Here is a 9,824-nt window from a genome sequence, read left to right on the forward strand (position 1 = left end):
CAATGTTGACACTCAGAAGTTGCACGAAGGTCGTACCTGGATGTTCTACAATGCAATGCAACAGTTGTCCATTATCACTGGTCAAAGCCAAAAGTCCGATCCAAGTCGCTCCCATCCAAAGTTGCGCCAAGTACAAGTGTGGATGGAGCCTCAGTAAACATCGGGATTCGCTCGGAGACATGGGCCGAGACCCAGTGCCACCAGAGAGAACTTTGTAGGCCGATTCCAAAGTGATCGTTTATAAAGAATGCTTAGCGGCCTTAGACCCAAACCTTCTTCCATGTCCTCTTCTCACGTCCAGAACAGAGATCTTCTCATTCCCGACACCTGTATGTGGCATAGAGCTCCCCCCCCCCTCAGCGTTCCGGCAGAGAGCGCCCTCCGCTCATTAGAAATATCAGGTCACATTCTGGTTCCTTGTCTCACCAGGGACCCCGCCAAGCTAAATATGACAACTGGGTTATTTCTTTTTTTATATTTCACTAAAACAGAAACGTCCCAGAATTTATGAAAGTTCACGGTTAACCCTTTGTTATTCAGAGTCACATGATCTGCGCTGCAGCCTGTCATTGGATCAAAGTCACTGATGGAGTCATGTAAAGCCGGAGCGGCGTGTGGAGGGGAGGGGGGCCATCATTACTATACATCATGTGATCTGTAGAATGCAATTCTCACACAGCCGGTGTTTCCTCAGTTATGGCAACCCGTCAGAATTGGTGACGTTCCGTCGCTGCCATCTTGCTACACCCCGCACTCCTCCATAGTAAGGATACAATGAGGGGGAAAGAGGACATCTTGGTACACCCCGCACTTCTCCATAGTAAGGATACACTGAGAAGAGGAAAGCGGACATCTTGGTACACCCCGCACTCCTCCATAGTAAGGATACACTGAGAAGAGGAAAGCGGACATCTTGGTACACCCCGCACTCCTCCATAGTAAGGATACACTGAGAAGAGGAAAGCGGACATCTTGGTACACCCCGCACTCCTCCATAGTAAGGATACACTGAGAAGAGGAAAGCGGACATCTTGGTACACCCCGCACTCCTCCATAGTAAGGATACACTGAGAAGAGGAAAGCGGACATCTTGGTACACCCCGCACTCCTCCATAGTAAGGATACAGTGAGAAGGGGGAGAGCGGACATCTTGGTACACCCCACACTCCTCCATAGTAAGGATACAGTGAGAGGGGGAGAGCGGACATCTTGGTACACCCCGCACTTCTCCATAGTAAGGATACACTGAGAAGAGGAAAGCGGACATCTTGGTACACCCCGCACTCCTCCATAGTAAGGATACAGTGAGAAGGGGGGGAGCGGACATCTTGGTACACCCCGCACTCCTCCATAGTAAGGATACAGTGAGAAGGGGGGGAGCGGACATCTTGGTACACCCCGCACTCCTCCATAGTAAGGATACAGTGAGAAGGGGGAGAGCGGACATCTTGGTACACCCCGCACTCCTCCATAGTAAGGATACAGTGAGAGGGGGGAGAGCGGACATCTTGGTACACCCCGCACCCCCCATAGTAAGGATACAGTGAGGAGGGGGAGAGCGGACATCTTGGTACACCCCGCACTCCTCCATAGTAAGGATACAGTGAGAGGGGGAGAGCGGACATCTTGGTACACCCCGCACTCCTTCATAGTAAGGATACACCGAGAAGGGGGAGAGCGGACATCTTGGTACACCCCGCACTCCTCCATAGTAAGGATACAATGAGGGGGAAAGAGGACATCTTGGTACACCCCGCACTCCTCCATAGTAAGGATACAGTGAGAAGGGGGAGAGCGGCCATCTTGGTACACCCCGCACTCCTCCATAGTAAGGATACAATGAGGGGGAAAGTGGACATCTTGCTACACCCCGCACTCCTCCATAGTAAGGATACAGTGAGAAGGGGGAGAGCGGACATCTTGGTACACCCCGCACTCCTCCATAGTAAGGATACACTGAGAAGAGGAAAGCAGACATCTTTGTACACCCCGCACTCCTCCATAGTAAGGATACAGTGAGAAGGGGGAGAGCGGACATCTTTGTACACCCCACACTCCTCCATAGTAAGGATACAGTGAGAGGGGGAGAGCGGACATCTTGGTACACCCCGCACTCCTCCATAGTAAGGATACAGTGAGAAGGGGGAGAGCGGACATCTTGGTACACCCCGCACTCCTCCATAGTAAGGATACAGTGAGAGGGGGGAGAGCGGACATATTGGTACACCCCGCACTCCTCCATAGTAAGGATACAGTGAGAAGGGGGAGAGCGGACATCTTGGTACACCCCGCACTCCTCCATAGTAAGGATACACTGAGAAGAGGAAAGCGGACATCTTGGTACACCCCGCACTCCTCCATAGTAAGGATACACTGAGAAGGGGGGGAGCGGACATCTTGGTACACCCCGCACTCCTCCATAGTAAGGATACACTGAGAAGGGGGGGAGCGGACATCTTGGTACACCCCGCACTCCTCCATAGTAAGGATACAGTGAGAAGGGGGAGAGCGGACATCTTGGTACACCCCGCACTCCTCCATAGTAAGGATACAGTGAGAAGGGGGAGAGCGGACATCTTGGTACACCCCGCACTCCTCCATAGTAAGGATACAGTGAGAAGGGGGAGAGCGGACATCTTGGTACACCCCGCACTCCTCCATAGTAAGGATACAGTGAGAAGGGGGAGAGCGGACATCTTGGTACACCCCGCACTCCTCCATAGTAAGGATACAGTGAGAAGGGGGAGAGCGGACATCTTGGTACACCCCGCACTCCTCCATAGTAAGGATACACTGAGAAGAGGAAAGCGGACATCTTGGTACACCCCGCACTCCTCCATAGTAAGGATACAGTGAGAAGGGGGGGAGCGGACATCTTGGTACACCCCGCACTCCTCCATAGTAAGGATACAGTGAGAAGGGGGAGAGCGGACATCTTGGTACACCCCGCACTCCTCCATAGTAAGGATACAGTGAGAAGGGGGAGAGCGGACATCTTGGTACACCCCGCACTCCTCCATAGTAAGGATACACTGAGAAGGGGGAGAGCGGACATCTTGGTACACCCCGCACCCCTCCATAGTAAGGATACAGTGAGAAGGGGAGAGCGGACATCTTGGTACACCCCGCACTCCTCCATAGTAAGGATACAGTGAGAAGGGGGAGAGCGGACATCTTGGTACACCCCGCACTCCTCCATAGTAAGGATACAGTGAGAAGGGGGAGAGCGGACATCTTGGTACACCCCGCACTCCTCCATAGTAAGGATACAGTGAGAAGGGGGAGAGCGGACATCTTGGTACACCCCGCACTCCTCCATTGTAAGGATACAGTGAGAAGGGGGGAGCGGACATCTTGGTACACCCCGCACTCCTCCATAGTAAGGATACAGTGAGAAGGGGGAGAGCGGACATCTTGGTACACCCCGCACTCCTCCATAGTAAGGATACAGTGAGAAGGGGGAGAGCGGACATCTTGGTACACCCCGCACTCCTCCATAGTAAGTATACGAGGGGGAAAGAGGACATCTTGGTACACCCCGCACTCCTCCATAGTAAGGATACAGTGAGAAGGGGGAGAGCGGACATCTTGGTACACCCCGCACTCCTCCATAGTAAGGATACAGTGAGAAGGGGGAAAGCGGACATCTTGGTACACCCACCGGAGTTTTCCATTTTACATTGTTTACTCACTTTTTTAACAGGAAAGTGAGTTTTTATCGTGAAATACAGAGCTTAGAAGTCCATCTGACTGGTTAGATATTGAATTTTAAAAGTGGCAGTGTTCTGTCAGATTAGCAAACCTGTGAGATGAGCAGGTCAACATCATAACAGTCAGACGGAGTTCTAAGTCCTGGATTTCTCTATATAAACTCACTTTACTGTTAAATAGAAGTGTAAAATGGAAAACTCTGGTGGGTGTAGCAAGATGTCCGCTTTCCCACTTCTCAGGGTATCCCTACAATGGAGGAGTGCGGGGTGTAGCAAGATGGCGACGACTGAACATCACTTCCGTTACCAGTTCTGACGGGTCGCTTAATTTGACAAAACACCAGCTCTCTGTCTCCCAGTCAAACGAAGCTAATATAAGGACAGATTTATGTACTCACGGTATTTATGTGTAAATACATTCATAGTGGAAGTGCAGCCAATACATAAAGGGGTGGAGCTTCAGACTGGCTTCTTTGGCTTTCTGTATCTATCTGCCCCGCCCACTTTAGCTTCTCATGACTGGAACCCCCCCCATGGCAGGAAAAGAAGATTCACCTGGGAGTTCCTTGTAAACCATTTAGGGGAATACATGACTTTTACCTTGCTGAATATTGATAGAACAATACCAGAAACAATTGCTCACCATATCCTGAACCCAACGCTCCTGAATTTGGACCACAACAAAATGCATTGAATTTTTTTTTATTGAAAGAAGGGACCACAGACAGTACAGCTTGCAAGCAAGGCATTCTCGGAAGGGTTTTGCCGTGTTTGGAGAGATTAATAAGTCTGGCTGAGATCGGATATCAGACAATAGAATAGGTGAGTCATCTACTTGAAATCTGGTGAGAACCGCTGGATGACTACCAACCCGGCTTCACCAGGCCCTCCGTGACTCACCACCATAATCCCTCTGGGCGTTCTCACCTTCATTCCTGCAAGAGAAGAAAGGACGATTGTTCAAGGATATCTAACCGAGAGATGAGAGAACATCTCAAACACACAGGAAGTACGAGACCGGCCCCTCCACCACCCAACCATGTATGACATTATGACACCAGTCCCTCCACCGCCCAACCTGCTGAAATGTACGAGATGGTCCTTGTCTTCCGGATTAGAGCCATCCACATATGTGACCAGTCCCTCCACCGCCCAACCCTCTGAAATATGGGAGATGGCCCTTTTCTCCCGGATTAGAGCCATCCACATATGACATATGTGATCACCTGCTCCACCACCCAACCCAAAGAAATATGGGAGATGGCCCTTGTCTCCCGGATTAGACCCAACCATGTATGACATTATGACACCAGTCCCTCCACCGCCCAACCCTCTGAAATATGGGAGATGGCCCTTGTCTCCCGGATTAGAGCCATCCACATATGACATATGTGATCACCTGCTCCACCACCCAACCCGAAGAAATATGGGAGATGGCCCTTGTCTCCCGGAGTAGATCCAACCATGTATGACATTATGACACCAGTCCCTCCACCACCCAACCCTCTGAAATATGGGAGATGGCCCTTTTCTCCCAGGGTAGATCCAACCATGTATGACATTATGACACCAGTCCCTCCACCACCCAACCCTCTGAAATATGGGAGATGGCCCTTTTCTCCCAGGGTAGACCCAACCATGTATGACATGACACCAGTCCCTCCACCGCCCAACCCTCTGAAATATGGGAGATGGCCCTTGTCTCCCGGAGTAGATCCAACCATGTATGACATTATGACACCAGTCCCTCCACCGCCCAACCCTCTGAAATATGGGAGATGGCCCTTGTCTCCCGGAGTAGATCCAACCATGTATGACATTATGACACCAGTCCCTCCACCGCCCAACCCTCTGAAATATGGGAGATGGCCCTTGTCTCCCGGATTAGAGCCATCCACATATGACATATGTGATCACTTGCTCCACCACCCAACCCGAAGAAATATGGGAGATGGCCCTTGTCTCCCGGAGTAGATCCAACCATGTATGACATTATGACACCAGCCCCTCCACCGCCCAACCCTCTGAAATATGGGAGATGGCCCTTTTCTCCCAGGGTAGACCCAACCATGTATGACATTATGACACCAGTCCCTCCACCGCCCAACCCTCTGAAATATGGGAGATGGCCCTTGTCTCCCGGAGTAGATCCAACCATGTATGACATTATGACACCAGCCCCTCCACCGCCCAACCCTCTGAAATATGGGAGATGGCCCTTGTCTCCCGGAGTAGATCCAACCATGTATGACATTATGACACCAGTCCCTCCACCGCCCAACCTGCTGAAATGTACGAGATGGTGCTTGTCTTCCGGATTAGAGCCATCCACATATGTGACCAGTCCCTCCACCACCCAACCCTCTGAAATATGGGAGATGGCCCCTGTCTCCCGGATTAGAGCCATCCACATATGACATATGTGACCACTTGCTCCACCACCCAACCTGCTGATTTGTGGGAGATGGCCCTTTTCTCCTGGATTAGACCCAACCCATATTACATTCACAGGAAATGGACACACACAGCAAGAACAAATCACACCTCTCCCAAAGCTGCTTTCCAAACAACGTTTACAGTTCATACAAGTCTATCCGAATAGAAGGGGATCCCTCCGGCCCCGTAGAGTGAGGATGAAGGTCTTGCCGTGTGATTCATGCGGAATTCTCCGATTTCTGCACCCATTAGAAGTGTGAATTGAGGTGAATTTGTAATGTAAATAGGAAAGAGAACAATACAGACGTTTCCTCTATATGAACAATACACCCGATTCCCGGCATACGGGAAACACCTGACCCCCTATGTATATCATCTACTCCCTTATATACCACCCCGAGGACACGGCCACACTGACCCCAACACCTGACATAGATGATATACCTTATTATATACTGCCCTATGGGGGTGTACATCTACAGTATTCCACAAAAGTAAGTACACCCCTCGGTCATCTTTTCATGTGACAACACTGAAGAAATTACACTTTGTATCTACAATGTTGTGTAGTGAGTGTACAGGGGGGAGGGGTTGTGTAGTGAGTGTACACGGGGGGGGGGGGGGGGGGAGTGTACACGGGGGGGGGGAGTGTACAGGTTGTATAACAAATAACTCAACACACAGCCATTAATGTCTAAACCGCTGGCAACAAAAGTGAGGACACCCCTAAGTGAAAATCTCCAAATTGGGCCCAATTAGCCATTTTCCCTCCCCGGGTGTCATGTGACTGGTTAGTGTTACAAGGTCTCAGGAGTGATAAATTTGGTGTTATCGCTCTCACTCTCTCATACTGGTCACTGGAAGGACAACATGGCCCCTCATGGCAAAGAACTCTCTGAGGATCTGATATAAAGAATTCTGTCTCTACATAAAGATGGCCGAGGATATAAGAAGATCGACAAGACCCTGAAACTGATCTGCAGCGCGGGGGCCGGGACCATCCAGCGGGGTAACAGGACGGGTTCCCCTCCCCCGCCTCGCCATGGTCCACCAAAGAAGTTGAGGTCACGTGATCAGCGTCATATCCAGAGGTCGTCTTTGGGAAATAGACGTATGAGTGCTGCCAGCATTGCTGCAGAGGGTGAAGGGGTGGGGGAGGGGTCAGCCTGTCAGTGCTCAGACCATACGCTGCACACTGCATCAAATTGGTCTCCAGAAGGAAGCCTCTTCTAAAGATGAGGCACAAGAAAGAGCCGCAAACAGTTTGCTGAAGACAAGCAGACTAAGGACATGGATTACTGGAACCGTGTCCTGTGGTCTGATGAGACAAGATAAAGGTATTTGGTGTCAGATGGTGTCAGGCGTGTGGGGGGGAGGGGCCAGGTGAGGAGGACAAAGACAAGTGTGTCTTCCCTACAGTCAGGCATGGTGGGTCATGGTCTGGGTGCTGCATGAGTGCTGCCGGCACTGAGGGGGCTACAGATCATTGAGGGGACCATAAATGCCAACATGTACTGTGACATACTGAAGGGGAGCATGATCCCCTCCCTTCAGAGACTGGACCGCAGGGTAGTATTCCAACATGAGTCCCATCACTATTCCACCTGTACATCGGGCAGACACCATGGTGTTATGGAAAGGAGAGGGGAAGATGTGGGACATATATGTTACCTCTACACCTTCATCTCCTGTAATAGAACCCCCCCCCCCTTCATCACCTGCACTTACCTGATGTATGAGAAGATTTCATTCCCCCTCTAGAATGAGATTCAATGGATAGAACTCACCAGGACACGACCTCCACCTCTTCTCCAGATTTGGTGACAACGGGTCAGGCTGAGTCTTTACAACCCCTTGAGGGGGCGTCTGAAATGAGACCACTTATTACATATTTTACATTTGTGGGCGGACACAATACATCTAAAAAAAACATACAATAAAACCAAATCTGAAGACAAAACCACCAAAATAAGAAAAAACGAATCAACAAAATAAAATGTTTCTATGACAAAATGTATGAGAAGAAATCCCGAGTATGGTAGAAGAAAGCTGCGAGGACATAAGGGGGGGGGGGGGGGGGGGTCATACAGGAACACAAGAGCTGCACCACGTCGGACACGTCGGGGGTATAGAGAGGACACGTCGGGGGTGCGGAGAGGACACGTCGGGGGTGCGGAGAGGACACGTCGGGGGTGCGGAGAGGACACGTCGGGGGTGCGGAGAGGACACGTCGGGGGTGCGGAGAGGACACGTCGGGGGTGCGGGGAGGACACGTCGGGGGTGCGGGGAGGACACGTCGGGGGTGCGGAGAGGACACGTCGGGGGTGCGGAGAGGACACGTCGGGGGTGCGGGGAGGACACGTCGGGGGTGCGGGGAGGACACGTCGGGGGTGCGGGGAGGACACGTCGGGGGTGCGGAGAGGACACGTCGGGGGTGCGGAGAGGACACGTCGGGGGTGCGGGGAGGACACGTCGGGGGTGCGGGGAGGACACGTCGGGGGTGCGGGGAGGACACGTCGGGGGTGCGGGGAGGACACGTCGGGTGTGCGGCGAGGACACGTCGGGTGTGCAGTGAGGACGCGGCGGGGGTGCGGAGAGGACACGTCGGGGGTGCGGAGAGGACGCGCCGTGGGGTACGGTGAGGACACGTCGGGGGTGCAGTGAGGACACGTCGGGGGTACAGAAAGGACACGTCGGGGGTATAGAGAGGACACGTCGGGGGTATAGAGAGGACACGTCGGGGGTGCGGAGAGGACACGTCGGGGGTGCGGAGAGGACACGTCGGGGGTGCGGAGAGGACACGTCGGGGGTGCGGAGAGGACACGTCGGGGGTGCGGAGAGGACACGTCGGGGGTGCGGGGAGGACACGTCGGGGGTGCGGGGAGGACACGTCGGGGGTGCGGGGAGGACACGTCGGGGGTGCGGGGAGGACACGTCGGGGGTGCGGAGAGGACACGTCGGGGGTGCGGGGAGGACACGTCGGGGGTGCGGGGAGGACACGTCGGGGGTGCGGGGAGGACACGTCGGGGGTGCGGAGAGGACACGTCGGGGGTGCGGAGAGGACACGTCGGGGGTGCGGGGAGGACACGTCGGGGGTGCGGGGAGGACACGTCGGGGGTGCGGGGAGGACACGTCGGGGGTGCGGGGAGGACACGTCGGGTGTGCGGCGAGGACACGTCGGGTGTGCAGTGAGGACGCGGCGGGGGTGCGGAGAGGACACGTCGGGGGTGCGGAGAGGACACGTCGGGGGTGCGGAGAGGACGCGCCGTGGGGTACGGTGAGGACACGTCGGGGGTGCAGTGAGGACACGTCGGGGGTACAGAAAGGATACGTCGGGGGTATAGAGAGGACACGTCGGGGGTGCGGAGAGGACACGTCGGGGGTGCGGAGAGGACACGTCGGGGGTGCGGAGAGGACACGTCGGGGGTGCGGAGAGGACACGTCGGGGGTGCGGAGAGGACACGTCGGGGGTGCGGGGAGGACACGTCGGGGGTGCGGGGAGGACACGTCGGGGGTGCGGGGAGGACACGTCGGGGGTGCGGGGAGGACACGTCGGGGGTGCAGCGAGGACACGTCGGGTGTTATTGTGAATAAATTGTGATCTGTACTGCGAAGATTGTGTGAACGGCTCTTACTGACCTCTCCTCCTGAAGACTCTCCTGGGGGTAATGCTCATCC

At 53.8% G+C, this 9,824-nt stretch overlaps 1 long non-coding RNA gene across 1 annotated transcript; it reads right to left on the reverse strand.

The window, feature by feature from the left end:
* Positions 1-4,396: 4,396 nt before the first annotated feature.
* LOC120919039 lies at positions 4,397-8,200 on the reverse strand. Its single transcript, XR_005744506.1, has 2 exons — positions 7,875-8,200; positions 4,397-6,385 (listed from the first exon to the last, which is right to left on the reverse strand). It is a non-coding gene; the product is annotated as an uncharacterized LOC120919039 (long non-coding RNA).
* Positions 8,201-9,824: the final 1,624 nt, after the last annotated feature.

Source organism: Rana temporaria, chromosome 12 (genome assembly GCF_905171775.1).
Source record: "Rana temporaria chromosome 12, aRanTem1.1, whole genome shotgun sequence".
NCBI lineage: Eukaryota > Metazoa > Chordata > Amphibia > Anura > Ranidae > Rana > Rana temporaria.